This window comes from Rutidosis leptorrhynchoides, chromosome 10 (assembly GCF_046630445.1).
Source record: "Rutidosis leptorrhynchoides isolate AG116_Rl617_1_P2 chromosome 10, CSIRO_AGI_Rlap_v1, whole genome shotgun sequence".
NCBI lineage: Eukaryota > Viridiplantae > Streptophyta > Magnoliopsida > Asterales > Asteraceae > Rutidosis > Rutidosis leptorrhynchoides.
In genome coordinates, this window is record NC_092342.1 from 236,235,530 (window position 1) to 236,253,833 (window position 18,304).

An 18,304-nucleotide genomic window follows, 5' to 3' on the forward strand; every position below is an offset into this window, starting at 1 on the left:
GGTTCTTCGACGAATTGAAGTTTTTCGTTGATTTGGATTTCGTCTAATGGAATAGTGAGATCTTTTTTAGCAAAACATTTCTTTAAATTTGAGACGTGGAAAGTGTTATGTACAGCCGCGAGTTATTGTGGTAATTCAAGTCGGTAAGCTACTGGTCCGACACGAACAATAATCTTGAATGGTCCAATATACCTTGGATTTAATTTCCCTCGTTTACCAAATCGAACAACGCCTTTCCAAGGTGCAACCTTAAGCATGACCATCTATCCAATTTCAAATTCTATATCTTTTCTTTTAATGTCGGCGTAGCTCTTTTGTCGACTTTGGGCGATTTTCAACCGTTGTTGAATTTGGATGATCTTCTCGGTAGTTTCTTGTATTATCTCCTGACCCGTAATCTGTCTATCCCCCACTTCACTCCAACAAATCGGAGACATGCACTTTCTACCATAAAGTACTTCAAACGACGCCATCTCAATGCTTGAATGGTAGCTGTTGTTGTTGGAAAATTCTGCTAACGGAAGGTGTCAATACCAATTGTTTCTGAAATCAATAACACATGCTCGTAGCATATCTTCAAGCGCTTGTATTGTCCTTTCGCTCTGCCCATCAGTTTGTGGATGATAAGCAGTACTCATGTCTAGACGAGTTCCTAATGCTTGCTGTAATGTCTGCCAGAATCTTGAAATAAATCTGTCATCCCTATCAGAGATAATAGAGATTGGTATTCCATGTCTGGAGACGACTTCCTTCAAATACAATCGTGTTAACTTCTCCATCTTGTCATCTTATCTTATTGGCATGAAGTGTGCTGATTTGGTGAGACGATCAACTATTACCCAAATAGTATCAAAACCACTTGCAGTCCTTGGCAATTTAGTGATGAAATCCATGGTAATATTTTCCCATTTCCATTCCGGGATTTCGGGTTGTTGAAGTAGACCTGATGGTTTCTAATGCTCCACTTTGACCTTAGAACACGTTAAACATTCTCCTACGTATTTAGCAACATCGGCTTTCATACCCGGCCACCAAAAATGTTTCTTGATTTACATCTTTCCCGTTCCAGGGTGTATTGAGTATCTAGTTTTATGAGCTTCTCTAAGTACCATTTCTCTCATATCTCCAAATTTTGGTACCCAAATTCTTTCAACCCTATACCGGGTTCCGTCTTCCCGAATATTAAGATGCTTCTCCGATCCTTTCGGTATTTCATCCTTTAAATTTCTCTCTTTTAAAACTCCTTGTTGCGCCTCCTTTATTTGAGTAGTAAGGTTATTGTGAATCATTATATTCATAGCTTTTACTCGAATGGGTTCTCTGTCCTTTCTGCTCAAGGCGTCGGCTACCACATTTGCCTTCCCCGGGTGGTAACGAATCTCAAAGTCGTAATCATTCAACAATTCAATCCACCTGCGCTGTCTCATGTTCAGTTGTTTATGACTAAATATGTGTTGAAGACTTTTGTGGTCGGTATATATAATACTTCCGACCCCATATAAGTAGTGCCTCCAAGTATTTAATGCAAAAACAACCGCGCCTAATTCCAAATCATGCGTCGTATAATTCTGCTCGTGAATCTTCAATTGTCTAGACGCATAAGCAATTACGTTCGTTCGTTGCATTAATACACAACTGAGACCTTGCTTTGAAGCGTCACAATATATCACAAAATCATCATTCCCTTCAGGTAATGACAATATAGGTGCCGTAGTTAACTTTTTCTTTAACAATTGAAACGCTTTCTCTTGTTCATCCTTCCATTCAAATTTCCTTCCTTTATGCGTTAATGCAGTGAAGGGTTTTGCTATTCTGGAAAAATCTTGGATGAACCTTCTGTAGTAACCAGCTAGTCCTAAAAATTGGCGTATATGCTTCGAAGTTTTCGGGGTTTTCCATTTTTCAACTGTTTCAATCTTTGCTGGATCCACCAGAATACCTTCTTTGTTCACTATGTGACCGAGGAATTGAACTTCTTCCAACCAAAATGCACACTTTGAAAACTTAGCGTACAGTTTTTCCTTCCTTAACAACTCTAGCACTTTTCTCAAATGTTCATCATGCTCTTGGTCATTCTTTGAGTAAATAAGTATGTCATCGATGAAAACAATGAAAAACTTGTCAAGGTATGGTCCACACACTCGGTTCATGAGGTCCATGAACACAGCTGGTGCGTTAGTCAATCCAAACGGCATAACCATAAACTCGTAATGACCGTAACGCATCATAAAAGCAGTCTTTGGAATATCATCCTCCTTCACCCGCATTTGATGATACCCAGTGAAATGTCCCGTTCATATTGATTATAAATGTTAATTATTAATTGATTTCGTTGCGAGGTTTTGACCTCTATATGAGACGTTTTTCAAAGACTGCATTCATTTTTAAAACAACCATAACCTTTATTTTATCAATAAAGGTTTCAAAAGCATTACGTAGATTATCAAATAATGATAATCTAAAATATACTGTTTACACACGACCATTACATAATGGTTTACAATAGAAATATATTACACCGACATATGTTTTTTGAATGCAGTTTTTACATAATATCATACAAACATGGACTCCAAATCTTGTCCTTATTTTAGTATGCAACAGCGAAAGCTCTTAATATTTACCTGAGAATAAACATGCTTTAAACGTCAACAAAAATGTTGGTGAGTTATAAATTTAACCTATATATATCAAATCGTAACAATAGACCACAAGATTTCATATTTCAATATATATCCCATACATAGAGATAAAAATCATTCATATGGTGAACACCTGGTAACCGATATTAACAAGATGCATATATAAGAATATCCCCATCATTCCGGGACACCCTTCGGATATGATATAAATTTCGAAGTACTAAAGCATCCGGTACTTTGGATGGGGTTTGTTAGGCCCAATAGATCTATCTTTAGGATTCGCATCAATTAGGGTGTCTGTTCCCTAATTCTTAGATTACCAGACTTAATAAAAAGGGGCATATTCGATTTCGATAATTCAACCATAGAATATAGTTTCACGTACTTGTGTCTATTTAGTAAATCATTTATAAAACCTGCATGTATTCTTATCCCAAAAATATTAGATTTTAAAAGTGGGACTATAACTCACTTTCACAGATTTTTACTTCGTCGGGAAGTAAGACTTGGCCACTGGTCGATTCACGAACCTATAACAAATATGTATATATATATATCAAAGTATATTCAAAATATATTTACAATACTTTTAAAACATTTTGATGTTTTAAGTTTATTAAGTCAGCTGTCCTCGTTAGTAACCAACAACTAGTTGTCCAACGTTAGATGTACAGAAAAAAATTGATATATATTATCTTGAATCAATCCACGACCCAGTGTATACACGTCTCAGGCTAGATCACAACTCAAAGTATATATATATTTTTGGAATCAACCTCAACCCTGTATAGTTAACTCCCACATTACTGCATATAGAGTGTCTATGGTTGTTCCAAATAATATATACACATGGGTCGATATGATATGTCAAAACATTTGCATACGTGTCTATGGTATCCCAAAATTACATAATATATTAGGATACATGTATAATACAATATAAGTTAACTAGGATATGATTAATATAGATTTGTAACCAATTTTCACGTTGCTACAACAAGAAAAATTATCCAATCTTGTTTTACCCATAACTTCTTCATTTTAAATCCGTTTTGAGTGAATAAAATTGCTATGGTTTCATATTGAACTCTATTTTATGAATCTAAACAGAAAAAGTATAGGTTTATAGTCAGAAATATAAGTTACAAGTCGTTTTTGTAAAGGTAGTCATTTCAGTCGAAAGAACGACGTCTAGATGACCATTTTAGAAAACATACTTCCATTTTGAGTTTAATCATGATTTTTGGATTTTTGGATATAGTTTCATGTTCATAAGAAAAATCATTTTCCCAGAAGAACAACTTTTAAATCAAAGTTTATCATAGTTTTTAATTAACTAACCCAAAACAGCCCGCGGTATTACTACGACGGCGTATGTCCGGTTTTACAGTGTTCTTCGTGTTTCCATGTTTTAAATCATTAAGTTAGCATATCATATAGATATATAACATGTGTTTAGTTGATTTTAAAAGTCAAGTTAGAAGGTTTAACTTTTTTTTGCGAACAAGTTTAGAATTAACTAAACTATGTTCTAGTGATTACAAGTTTAAACCTTCGAATAAGATAGCTTTATATGTATGAATCGAATGATGTTATGAACATCATTACTACCTCAAGTTTTCTGGATAAAGCTACTGGAAATGAGAAAAATGGATCTAGCTTCAAAGGATCCTTGGATGGTTTGAAAGTTCTTGAAGCAGAATCATGACACGAAAACAAGTTCAAGTAAGATTTCAACTCGAAATAAGATTGTTATAGTTATAGAAATTGAATCAAAGTTTGAAAATGAGTATTGCCTTGTATTAGAAAGATATCTTACTGTAAATAATAAAGATTTCTTGAGGTTGAATGATCACTCTACAAGAATGGAAGTAAGCTAGCAAACTTGGAAGTATTCTTGATTTTATGAAACTAGAACTTGTAGAATTTATGAAGAACACTTATAACTTGAAGATAGAACTTGAGAGAGATTAATTAGATGAAGAAAATTGAAGAATGAAAGTATTTGTAGGTTTTTTTGGTTGTTGGTGTATGGATTAGATATAAAGGATATGTAATTTTATTTTCATGTAAATAAGTCATGAATGATTACTCATATTTTTGTAATTTTATGAGATATTTCATGTTAGTTTCCAAATGATGGTTCCCACATGTGTTAGGTGACTCACATGGGCTGCTAAGAGCTGATCATTGGAGTGTATATACCAATAGTACATACATCTAAAAGCTGTGTATTGTACGAGTACGAATACGGGTGCATACGAGTAGAATTGTTGATGAAACTGAACGAGGATGTAATTGTAAGCATTTTTGTTAAGTAGAAGTATTTTGATAAGTGTCTTGAAGTCTTTCAAAAGTGTATGAATACATATTAAAACACTACATGTATATACATTTTAACTGAGTCGTTAAGTCATCGTTAGTCGTTACATGTAAGTGTGGTTTTGAAACCTTTAGGTTAACGATCTTGTTAAATGTTGTTAACCCAATGTTTATAATATCAAATGAGATTTTAAATTATTATATTATCATGATATTATGATGTACGAATATCTCTTAATATGATATATATACATTAAATGTCGTTACAACGATAATCGTTACATATATGTCTCGTTTCAAAATCATTAAGTTAGTAGTCTTGTTTTTACAAATGAAGTTCATTGTTAATATACTTAATGATATGTTTACTTATCATAATATTATGTTAACTATATATATAACCATATATATGTCATCATATAGTTTTAACAAGTTTTAACGTTCGTGAATCGCCGGTCAACTTGGGTGGTCAATTGTCTATATGAAACCTATTTCAATTAATCAAGTCTTAACAAGTTTGATTGCTTAACATGTTGGAAACACTTAATCATGTAAATAACAATTTCATTTAATATATATATAAACATGGAAAAGTTCGGGTCACTACAGTACCTACCCGTTAAATAAATTTCGTCCCGAAATTTTAAGCAGTTGGAGGTGTTGACGTATCTTCTGGAAATAAATGCGGGTATTTATTCTTCATCTTATCTTCTCGTTCTCAGGTGAACTCAGTTCCTCTACGAGCATTCCATCGAACCTTAACAATTGGTATCTTGTTTTGTTTAAGTCTCTTAACCTCACGATCCATTATTTCGACGGGTTCTTAAGTGAATTGAAGTTTTTCATTGATTTGGATTTCGTCCAACGGAATAGTGAGATCTTCTTTAGCAAAACATTTCTTCAAATTCGAGACGTGGAAAGTGTTATGTACATTCGTAAGTTATTGAGGTAACTTAAGTCGGTAAGCTACTGGTCCGACACGATCAATAATCTTGAATGGTCCAATATACCTTGGATTTAATTTCCCCCGTTTACCAAATCGAATAACACCTTTCCAAGGTGAAACCTTAAGCATGACCATCTATCCAATTTCAAATTCTATATCTTTTCTTTTAATGTCGGCGTAGCTCTTTTATCGACTTTGGGCGATTTTCAACCGTTGTTGAATTTGGATGATCTTCTCGGTAGTTTCTTGTATTATCTCCGGACCCGTAATCTGTCTATCCCCCACTTCACTCCAACAAATCGGAGACCTGCACTTTCTACCATAAAGTGCTTCAAACGGCACCATCTCAATGCTTGAATGGTAGCTGTTGTTGTAGGAACATTCTGCTAACGGAAGGTGTCAATACCAATTGTTTCCGAAATCAATAACACATGCTCGTAGCACATATTCAAGCGTTTATATCGTCCTTTCGCTCTGCCTATCAGTTTGTGGATGATAAGCAGTACTCATGTCTAGACGAGTTCCTAATGCTTGCTGTAATGTCTGCCAGAATTTTGAAATAAATCTGTCATCCCTATCAGAGATAATAGAGATTGGTATTCCATGTCTAGAGACGACTTCCTTCAAATACAATCGTGTTAACTTCTCCATCTTGTCATCTTATCTTATTGGCATGAAGTGTGCTGATTTGGTGAGACGATCAACTATTACCCAAATAGTATCAAAACCACTTGCAGTCCTTGGCAATTTAGTGATGAAATCCATGGTAATATTTTCCCATTTCCATTCCGGGATTTCGGGTTGTTGAAGTAGACCTGATGGTTTCTAATGCTCCACTTTGACCTTAGAACACGTTAAACATTCTCCTACGTATTTAGCAACATCGGCTTTCATACCCGGCCACCAAAAATGTTTCTTGATTTACATCTTTCCCGTTCCAGGGTGTATTGAGTATCTAGTTTTATGAGCTTCTCTAAGTACCATTTCTCTCATATCTCCAAATTTTGGTACCCAAATTCTTTCAACCCTATACCGGGTTCCGTCTTCCCGAATATTAAGATGCTTCTCCAATCCTTTCGGTATTTCATCCTTTAAATTTCTCTCTTTTAAAACTCCTTGTTGCGCCTCCTTTATTTGAGTAGTAAGGTTATTGTGAATCATTATATTCATAGCTTTTACTCGAATGGGTTCTCTGTCCTTTCTGCTCAAGGCGTCGGCTACCACATTTGCCTTCCCCGGGTGGTAACGAATCTCAAAGTCGTAATCATTCAACAATTCAATCCACCTGCGCTGTCTCATGTTCAGTTGTTTATGATTAAATATGTGTTGAAGACTTTTGTGGTCGGTATATATAATACTTCCGACCCCATATAAGTAGTGCCTCCAAGTATTTAATGCAAAAACAACCGCGCCTAATTCCAAATCATGCGTCGTATAATTCTGCTCGTGAATCTTCAATTGTCTAGACGCATAAGCAATTACGTTCGTTCGTTGCATTAATACACAACTGAGACCTTGCTTTGAAGCGTCACAATATATCACAAAATCATCATTCCCTTCAGGTAATGACAATATAGGTGCCGTAGTTAACTTTTTCTTTAACAATTGAAACGCTTTCTCTTGTTCATCCTTCCATTCAAATTTCCTTCCTTTATGCGTTAATGCAGTCAAGGGTTTTGCTATTCTGGAAAAATCTTGGATGAACCTTCTGTAGTAACCAGCTAGTCCTAAAAATTGGCGTATATGCTTCGAAGTTTTCGGGGTTTTCCATTTTTCAACGGTTTCAATCTTTGCTGGATCCACCTGAATACCTTCTTTGTTCACTATGTGACCGAGGAATTGAACTTCTTCCAACCAAAATGCACACTTTGAAAACTTAGCGTACAGTTTTTCCTTCCTTAACAACTCTAGCACTTTTCTCAAATGTTCTTCATGCTCTTGGTCATTCTTTGAGTAAATAAGTATGTCATCGATGAAAACAATGACAAACTTGTCAAGGTATGGTCCACACACTCGGTTCATGAGGTCCATGAACACAGCTGGTGCGTTAGTCAACCCAAACGGCATAACCATAAACTCGTAATGACCGTAACGCATCATAAAAGCAGTCTTTGGAATATCATCCTCCTTCACCCACATTTGATGATACCCAGTGAAATGTCCCGTTCATATTGATTATAAACGTTCCATATTAATTGATTTCATTGCGAGGTTTTGACCTCTATATGAGACGTTTTTCAAAGACTGCATTCATTTTTAAAACAACCATAACCTTTATTTTATCAATAAAGGTTTCAAAAGCATTACGTAGATTATCAAATAATGATAATCTAAAATATACTGTTTACACACGACCATTACATAATGGTTTACAATAGAAATATATTACACCGACATATGTTTTTTGAATGCAGTTTTTACATAATATCATACAAACATGGACTCCAAATCTTGTCCTTATTTTAGTATGCAACAGCGGAAGCTCTTAATATTTACCTGAGAATAAACATGCTTTAAACGTCAACAAAAATGTTGGTGAGTTATAGGTTTAACCTATATATATCAAATCGTAACAATAGACCACAAGATTTCATATTTCAATATATATCCCATACATAGAGATAAAAATCATTCATATGGTGAACACCTGGTAACCGACATTAACAAGATGCATATATAAGAATATCCCCATCATTCCGGTGAAGGTATTTCGTATTCCCGAGAGACATATTAAATTAATGTGGCCAACATGTTATGATCCAAGTCGGGTCATACCCAATAACAAGCTTACCGACACCTTATACGTATTAATAATAACGAATGGATCGTTAAATAAATACGCGACACTTGGACTTCAGAAAATCGGTTTTCTGAAATGTTATCACTTGAGATAAATTATTTGGATAATTTATATATTAAGGATTTAATTATTTAAAAGGGTTAAATAATTAAGTTGTGTTTATATTTATAAAAGGTTTATAAATATACAATTTACAAGTAACAATATATGGGCATTTTTCTTTACAAGTATTATCTAATTTGCAAGTAACACTTTGGTTAAAGAATCCCCATGGGGGACGGCATTTACATGCCCCAAGAAAGAACCCATGCTCATTTTATTCTTGTTACTTTTGATACATGACACATTCCTTAATAACATGCAAGATTCATTAACCAAGAACTTGACCAACTCATTCTTAAGTTTGGTTTTGAAAAACATTTTCTGGCACTCCCAAAACTGCTTGCTGCTGCCGGTTCTTTAAGGAAAGAAAAGGAGGAGTTTTGCTTGCAAAATCAAGTGATCAAGTACTCTTAAATCCTAACCAAATCAAAGACAAAGGTGTTGGGATCATAGCTTGGGGTATGCAACACTTGAGGCTTCAAGTTAGAGGCTAAGTTCATCAATAAGTTCATCAACTTTCTGCTCAAATCAGTGTTGCTGCTGATTGGTTTATTCAAGTGCAAAAAGAAGTGGTTTCAAGCTTGGATAGCAAGGTTATAAAGGCTTAAAGGTTCAACCAACTCAAGGGTGTGTTGAAGCATTATTTCTTCATCATCTTCTTGCATCAAAACAGCCCTTAAACTTAGTTTAAGGAGGTATAAAACACTCTTCCTTCTCTTGTTAATATGTAAGCATAATGTTCACAACTTGATCCATGGGATTTAGCTTTAAATTGGTTAAAGTTTAACAAGTAAAACTTGATAATTACACGCTTCCGATTATAATGATTCTTAAAAGGTTTTAAGACTTATGAAACTTGTTAAAGTCCAACAATGGTATCAGGAGCCGAAGTTGTTGAAATATGCTTCGAATTGTTGTTTTAAAACCTATCAACTTTGCATTCTAAGTACATGGATGAAAGAAGAATGCAAAAATCATGGGTTTTGGGAGGGTGTTTGATGAATGCCGAATTGTTAGGGCTCCAAAATTGGGTTTGGGCCCTTGTATTTTGGTCACAATTGGTTGCATGTTGATGTTCACAATCCTAGCCTTGACCGTGTGTTGATTGCATGCTATATTTTGTTGATTTATGATTCATTTGGTTTGTAATTATAATTATTCAATGGCATGTAATATTTGTTCAATTGGTATATAATAATTCATTCATAAGGCTATGTAATTTTATTTTATATTTGGTATGTAAAATAGATTAGGTTGTATTTTCATTTTCTAGAAAAATGTATTAGGATACATATTTTGTAAAATGAAGATACAAGATGATGAATGAAGACTTGAAGAACACAAGTAGCATTTGGATGCAAGGTTAAGTGGGAGATTGGAAATCTCTTGCTTTGTGTTGATAACTGATGATGTAGCGTGAGGGTACGAAATAGTATTATTTTTACTAGGAAATACTACAAAATATGACACAAGTTTTATTAATTTACAGATGGGATATACCTAAACCTTGCTACAACACTATAGGCAGTGTACCTAATCGTAGAGTAGTGTAGTTTTTAGTAAGTCCGGTTCGTTCCACAGGGAGCTAGTGATTACGTACTATATTTTTATAAAACTATATTTATGTAAATATATATATATATAAGTAGTAATATTATTATAAAAGGGGGGGTTTTTACCGTTTAATGACCGGTTTGTCGATTTTATATTTTTAAGCGTAAAGATAAATGACAATAATTAAAGTGCGTAAAATAAATAAATGACGATCAATAAATAAAATTGCGATAGAATATGAAATAAAAGGATTATGCTTATTTAAACTTCCGTAATCATGATGTTTGACGTTTTGATTTTAATTAATTGTTACTCGGGTTAATTGTCCTTTGCCCTGGTTTATTTGATACCTATATGGTTTTTGTCCATAATAGTCCATCGGTCATAAATATAAAGTGCGAGTGTCCTCGTCAAATTACCCTTATACCCGAAGTCAAATATTCCAACTAATTAAGGATTTAAACTGTGACACAGTTATCACTTCTGTCAACAATTACACCAGTTATCACTGTATGTAATCCACCCCTGTTTTAATTAGTTTATGAATATTAATTCATCCACTTGATCAGAATGAATAATCAATTACCCAACCCAATTGATTAATTAAATGATTATAACAGATTCCATATGAACGTCACTAAATAGGACAACCATAATCATTATTAATTATTAGGTTAATTAATTTGAAGATAGGTTCGACAGACTCCAATGAGTTGTCACTCAATTAGACAATACCCCCCATCTATTAATAGTCAATAGTCCAATTTCCACAAGTGTCGTTCTTTTGTCCAAACCCCAATTATGGTACAAAGCCCAATTACCCAATTTTAGTAATTAGCCCAACATCATGATTACTTCGTTTTAAATAAGCATAATAATAACTTAGTTACGAGATATTAAATTAAAAAGGAAGAACATAGCTTACAGTGATGATTAATCGCGTAGCGTTACACGGACAGAGTTCTGACTAAAAACCCGTAATTAATCATTACAATAACTTAAAATTACATTATTATTAAAATTAAAATTAAAATTAAAATTATATATTTATATTTATGTTATACATACGAGAGAGAAAGAGATTGAATATAAAAAAAAGGGCGATCGATCGAGCAGAGAACGAGGCCTTTTTTATAGGCGAAATATAGATTTGAATTTTCATTTATGACCCCTGAACTATGCTCAATTAACAACTTTTTATTATTTAATATTATTCTTATTATGAATTATTTAAATATTATATTTTATTCTTGTGCATAGTTGACTCGTAATTTTTACACCGTTGCGTCGAGCGTTGAGAGTTGGTTCATGTCCCGGTTCCGGATTTTCGAACGTCCTTTCGTACAATTTTATATCGTGTACTTTGCGTTTTGTAACTTGTACTCTTGTCATTTTTAGACGTTCTTCATCAATAAATTGAACCTTTTGAATTGTATCTTGTACATTTGAGCTTTTTGGACGTTTTGGTCTTTCAAATCTTCGTTTTTGTCTTTAAATCTTCATTTTCGAGCGATTTGCGTCTTTCGTCTTCGCACTTATTTATTTAACTATTACAACTAAAAATAAGGAAATTACATTTAAAAACTTTACATATTGGAACGATATTGCTACTAAATATATGTTCATTTGGAACACTATCAAATATCCCCACACTTGAGCGTTGCTTGTCCTCAAGCAATACAGAACTTGAAATAAAAACATACATGAATCACTTTTTTATTCATCACATTTTGTACATCAGTGATTTTGATATAGCGGTATAAACAATGACAGTAATGATGGTTAAAGGTAGGTGTGTCATCCACAGTTGCCTTGGGTTTAGGTCAACGACACTTGCAATCAAATAGCCGATTTACTTTCGGTTTCCAAAGAAAAGTGCACATTTGAAAGGCAGTTTACAGTCCCACATGACTATAAAAATTTAGATCCTTTAAGGAAATTGGATCTTTATGAAAACATTTAATCTTTTGAAAATTCAAGCTAGATTTTACCCTAGACAAGTTTTCTGATTTGATCCATCATTGGTGTTGCAAAATATATTTGTGGATCATTATTTTGGCTAAAACTTTTAGGCTCGTGTAATCCACTGCTATCCCGGTATCGGAAAGCACACATCCAGTTTACTTGTTCCGTATATTACCTTTCGGTAAACTACCGTCCGGTTGTAAAGGAAAGCGATGAACAAGAAACTGTTAAGGCAATGTCCCGTGACATGCAGATGATTATGGTCTTTTAACGTGTCAGATGCTAGAACTATCCTTGGTAGGAGCGATAGTAAAGATCATCCTATGATTTTTCGGTCTGGCACAAAGTCCTGTCTCTGACCATGCTATGCAACCACCGTTCTTACGGTTGACACCCGATTTGGTTCAGGTGACCTAATGAATTCCAGGTGAATTTCTAGGATTTTACGTTCAATGGTAATGAACGCATTGAAAATGGTTTTTCAGAAAACAAATCGGTTTGTATTTTTGATCAAAATATTTTCTCGTTCAAGCTCGAGTTTAGATATCATCGAATTCCATGAGTTTGAATTCTCAATCTTTAAGGTCAATCTCTAGGATTGAGTATTATCAGTCTTAAAAGCTGATTTTTAATCTTTAAGGAGATTATCCTTTTCTGGGGATCTGATTCATTAGTCTTATCAAGCTAATTTGCACGGTGCCTCCCCATTGTACGAGATAAATCCTTCTCATGGTTAGGATAAATCTGACCACTTGGCGACCCTGTTTGATGCTGAGGTCCGTGGATTTCCTGCTGATTTTAGAGATGACTTTTCTAGATTTTTCGTCAACCTACAGCTGGTCTAGACGACAACTTCTTGACCTAAATCAAGAAGCGTGTGTCTTTTTCGGAAGACTTTACTTCCTTTTAATGATGGAATTGATTCATCGTGTAGATCCATCTTTCTTTCAAATGTATTACAGTAAACCGGGTAAAACTGATTAGTATCGTCCAAAGCAAAAGTACCTGCAATATCTTTACAGAACATGTGATAGATAGTTTTCAATTGAATAACTTGGTACATTCTCCCCACACTTAATTTCTTTCTTTGCCTTTTTATTTTCTTCTATTCCATTTTAAATGAATTCTAGCGTTTTGGCTCGTTTCTTAATTTATGTCCTTTTCGAGGTAACGATAATTTCGGTATTAACACCTAGTTTTCATCGTTCATAAATATGTATAAACATGATTTTAAATTCATTTAGTTGAAAATTTTTCAAATTTTCACAAAATTTGGCAATTAAACCAAGTGTAAACCCGAGAGAATTTATAACCCTTCCCCACACTTGAGATCATGCAATGCCCTCATTTGCATGAAATCAGACTATAATTATAAATTCATGAGGGTGATTAGCGTAGAAAAGTGTTTAAAAATACCCAATTTGTAATTACCAAGCTCGTTGAATGATTGATGGCGCCTCATCGTTCATTCCTTCATTTGTTATATCACATTTGTTATTTTGCGTCTTGTTATCAAAATTAGTAGTTTTTGCTGAACTTAATGACAGTCTTTGAAAGTACATTGTTTTACCCTATTTTGTACATAATAAAATACAAACATACATATACATATTTTTGAAGTTTGGTATATAACCCCACGTTCAAAAATTTATAAAACATAGTATTTTTTTTGGCATACTTTAAATCAATAATGATAACAAAATTTTTCGTCCCGCCCTCGGGTAAAGCAATTTCGGCTCAACTACCTAATCTTCAACTCACGACGAATTTTAGAAATCATTTTTTTACTTAATGAAATAAAGTAAATTTTGTTTTTAAATTCACACAAAACTTAAATTTAAAAAGCATATTAATTTCATATAAAACCTACAAAATAAAAAAAAAATCAGAATGGGGGGAGAAAACTAGTTCTTTAGTGTCTGCTAGCGGAAAAGACCAATCGGATTCCATTCTCGGAACTACACGAGAACAGAACAACTAACTCTAGATAGCATTTTCTTTTTAGAACATTTGAATCTCCCCACACTTAGGTAGCTGTGGTGTCGAAATTGTGATTAACTTCATCGTCAATTTCTCTTGGTCCATAATCAACTTGCATATCTGTGACTTTTTCTTTAAGCCATTGACTAGCTTCTCCCGTAATATCCACAATTTCAACTAGTTTCGCCTTTTCTTTAGGCGACAGATTGGATACTAATCGGTTACATAACTTAAAGTTCCCCTTACTTTTAGCATCAATAACCCGTTTAAAAAGTTTCTTCATTGAACTGTTAATAACGGGGTCATCTAATTTCGTATCAACAACGGGGTTCTTTATTATCAAGTCATCATTAGGTGTTACTTCATTTTCCCCACACTTAGGCGTTTCATTAGTGTTTAGCACTACCGCTGGAGTTGATAAAACAACATGGTTATTACCAATCATTTTTATTGGTTCAATGGTTTTGGTTGGTGGAGATTTAGACTTTCGAATCATAAAGGTGATTGATTTGTCACCACTTTTAAGTGTCATTCTTCCATTTCCTACATCAAATAACGCCCCGGTGGACGCAAAGAATGGTCGACCTAAAATTAGAGGAACGTTTGGGTCCTCTTCTATGTCAATGACAATAAATTCGACTAGAAAGGTTAAATTACCTACTTGAATGGGTAGGTTGTCAGCAATTCCAACTGGGTGCTTAATGGTTTGATCAAAGAGTCGAACACTCATATCCGTTGGAGTTAACTCACCTACACCTAATCTCTTATATAAGGAAAGAGGCATAACACTTACACTCGCACCTAAATCTGCTAGTGCATCATACATGACACAATCACTAAGTAGACAAGAAACAATAAATTCACCCGGATCACCTACCCTAGGTAGAGGTTTTGGTGGAACTGTCTTCACCGGGTTTACTTCTACTGTTTTTGTTTCTTGCACTTTTTTATTCTTCTTCTTCTTCTTTCCAGAGGTATCACAAACTTTATTACCTATTACTTGCTCATACTCAACTCCTTTTCTTGGAAACGGGATGGGTGGTTTATATGGTGCCACCACTGGCTTTACATACTCTGGTGGTGGTGGTGTAACTTCTTCATTTTTACTCTCATCTAAAACCTTCCCATCTTCCGGAGCTGGTTTTTCAGAATTTGTTGAAACCATATTAACATTCTCTTTCCGAGGATTTACTTCAGTATTACTCGGTAGCTTTCCTTGTTCCCTCTCACTCATCATGCTAGCAAGAGTACCTACGTGTTTTTCTAGATTCAAAATGGAAGCTTGTTGAGTTCTTAATGACTGATCAAACCTCTCGTTCGTTTGGGTTTGAGATGTAATAAATTGTGTTTGAGATTCCATTAGCTTTGCCATTATTTCTTCTAGATTTGGCCTTTTCTCTTCGGTTTGTTGTGGTGGTTTATACAAGCCAGGTCTTTGTTGATTGAAAGTGTTGGTTTGAGTCGGTTGGTTATTCGGACCTTGTTGGTTGTACGAATTATTGTTTGGTCCATTTGGATTATAAAGAATGTTTTGATTTCGATTGAAGTTTAGCCTTGGCGGTTGATAATTATTTTGATAATTATTTCCCGGCCTTTGGTTCATATAGGAAACATTCTCACGTTGTTCCATCGTTAGTTCAATGTGACAATCTTTCAATAAGTGTGGTCCACCGCATTGCTCACAACTGATTCGTATTGCGTGAATATCTTTATTCATCTTTTCCATTCGTCTTTCAAAAGCATCTATTTTTGCGGAAACGGAATCAAAGTCATGGCTAGAATTGGCTCTAGCCGCTTTAGATGATCGAAAGATATCTTTTTCTTGATGCCACTCATGAGAGTGGGAAGCAGTGTTATCAATAATTTTGTAAGCTTCAGTTGCGGTTTTTTTCATAATGGAACCACCAGCTGTTATGTCGATGTCTTTTCTTGTAGCAACGTTGACACCTTGGTAGAATATTTGTACTATTTGATAAGTGTCTAAACCGTGTTGAGGACATCCTCTCAACATCCTTCCGAATCTTGTCCACGCCTCATATAATGTTTCATTTGGCTTTTGTGTGAACGTAACAATTTCTCCTTGAAGTCTCACGGCTTTAGATGCCGGAAAGAATCTTTGAAGAAATTTTTCAACTAAGACATCCCATGTGTCAATCGCCCCTTCAGGTAACGATTCTAACCAATCTTTGGCTTCTCCCTTTAAAGTCCAGGGAAACAACATGAGATAGATCTGCTCATCTTCCACTTCTCGGATTTTGAATAGTGTACAAATTCTTTTAAACGTACGAAGGTGTTCGTTAGGATCTTCATTCGGTGCACCACTGAATTGGCATTGGTTAGTTACCATGTGTAGAATTTGTCCTTTGATTTCATAATCTGGCGCATTAACTTCTGGCTTAATAATGGCGTGACCTTGGCCCGTGCGTTTAGCTCTCATTCGATCTTCCATACTTAGAGGTTCCGTTACTTCCATAATTGAATTCGTTGAATCGGTATCACTAGATGATTCTGATTTAATGGTTCGTTCCTCAACAATCTCTGTTTGAATGATTGGTGGCTCCGGAGGAAAGTTTAGTGGTTCAGGATCTACGAACCGTTCCTGAATATTCTCTGGATTCTCAATTGTGAGGTTGGGTTCAAAAAATGGATTATCGGAAATTTGAACTGAAGTACTTGGTCGACTGGATGACGATTCTAAAGAAAAATCAACGGCGGTTATATTTGCTAAATGTCTTGATCTAGTTACAGGTGGTGAACGTACAAAAGGTGGTGAACGTCTTGCTCGGTGCATTCACTGAATATCCTATTAGTTTTTAAAAGGAAAGAAAAATTATAATAAGTTATCCAATCAATAGACTTTTCTGATTTTGCCCACGTTTCGAATAGCCAAAAGATGCAGCAGAGGGGCAGGATTCGTTTGGTCTCAATATAATTGAGTACTGTTTGGCTCCAATAACCCGGTCCACGTACAAATCCAACTATTACTACGAACCAGAAAATTTTGATGTCTATCAATTTAACCACTTAAAATAAATTTTCGTAATTTAAAGAAATTTAGAGAAGAAGTAGAAAAAATTCTAAGTCCTAAAAACTAGAATGGCGAGAAATAAGAAAAAAATAGATTGCGCGTCGAAAAATGTCGAAAAATAAAAGGTCGAAAAATAGGCGTCGAAAAATAAAAATAAGAAAGTAGCGCGAAAAACGGCGTCGCAAAATTCTAAAGCACCTAAATCTTAGTCTAAGGAATAAGCACTTAAGGGATTTTACGGCAAACCTAAAAATTCTAGAAATAAAAATAACTATGCAAAACTAAACTTAATACTAAAAATTGTAACTATAGTCTAAAAATCTAAAGGTAATAAAACTTAAAAAAAAAAATTATTATTTATTATTTTCAAAAAAATTTTTTTTTTAATTTTTTTTTTAATTTTTTTTATAAAAAAAACGAATTTTTTTTTTAAAAAAAAACGAATTTTTTTTTTACAAAATTTTTTTTTTAAAAACGATTTTTTTTACAAATTAATAATTTTTTTATAATTATTATTTTTTTTTCAAAACTTTTTTTTTTAATTCATTTACTATTCATGAATAGTAAATGAAAAGAAATTAATTAATTTACTATTCACATGAAAACGACATGATAGAAATTATTAATTACAAGTTACATAATATACCCCTGAAGTATTTAATAAATACGACTTTTTAAAACTTTACGTATCATTTTGATTCTAAAATATTATTATATTATTATATTCTATTTCAATATTATTATATTATTATATTCTATTTCAATATTATTATATTATTATATTTTATTTCAATATTATTATAATTAAAAATATAGCGTTTTAGCGCTCCCCGGCAGCGGCGCCAAAAACTTGATGATGTAGCGTGAGGGTACGAAATAGTATTATTTTTACTAGGAAATACTACAAAATATGACACAAGTTTTATTAATTTACGGATGGGATATATCTAAACCTTGCTACAACA

The 18,304-nt window shown here is 33.9% G+C and overlaps 1 non-coding gene across 1 annotated transcript; it reads left to right on the forward strand.

Moving 5' to 3' along the window:
• The first annotated feature begins 16,293 nt into the window (after window positions 1-16,293).
• LOC139873690 (small nucleolar RNA R71) lies at window positions 16,294-16,400 on the forward strand. The gene has a single exon (XR_011767417.1). It is a non-coding gene; the product is annotated as a small nucleolar RNA R71 (small nucleolar RNA).
• The last annotated feature ends 1,904 nt before the right edge of the window (window positions 16,401-18,304 follow it).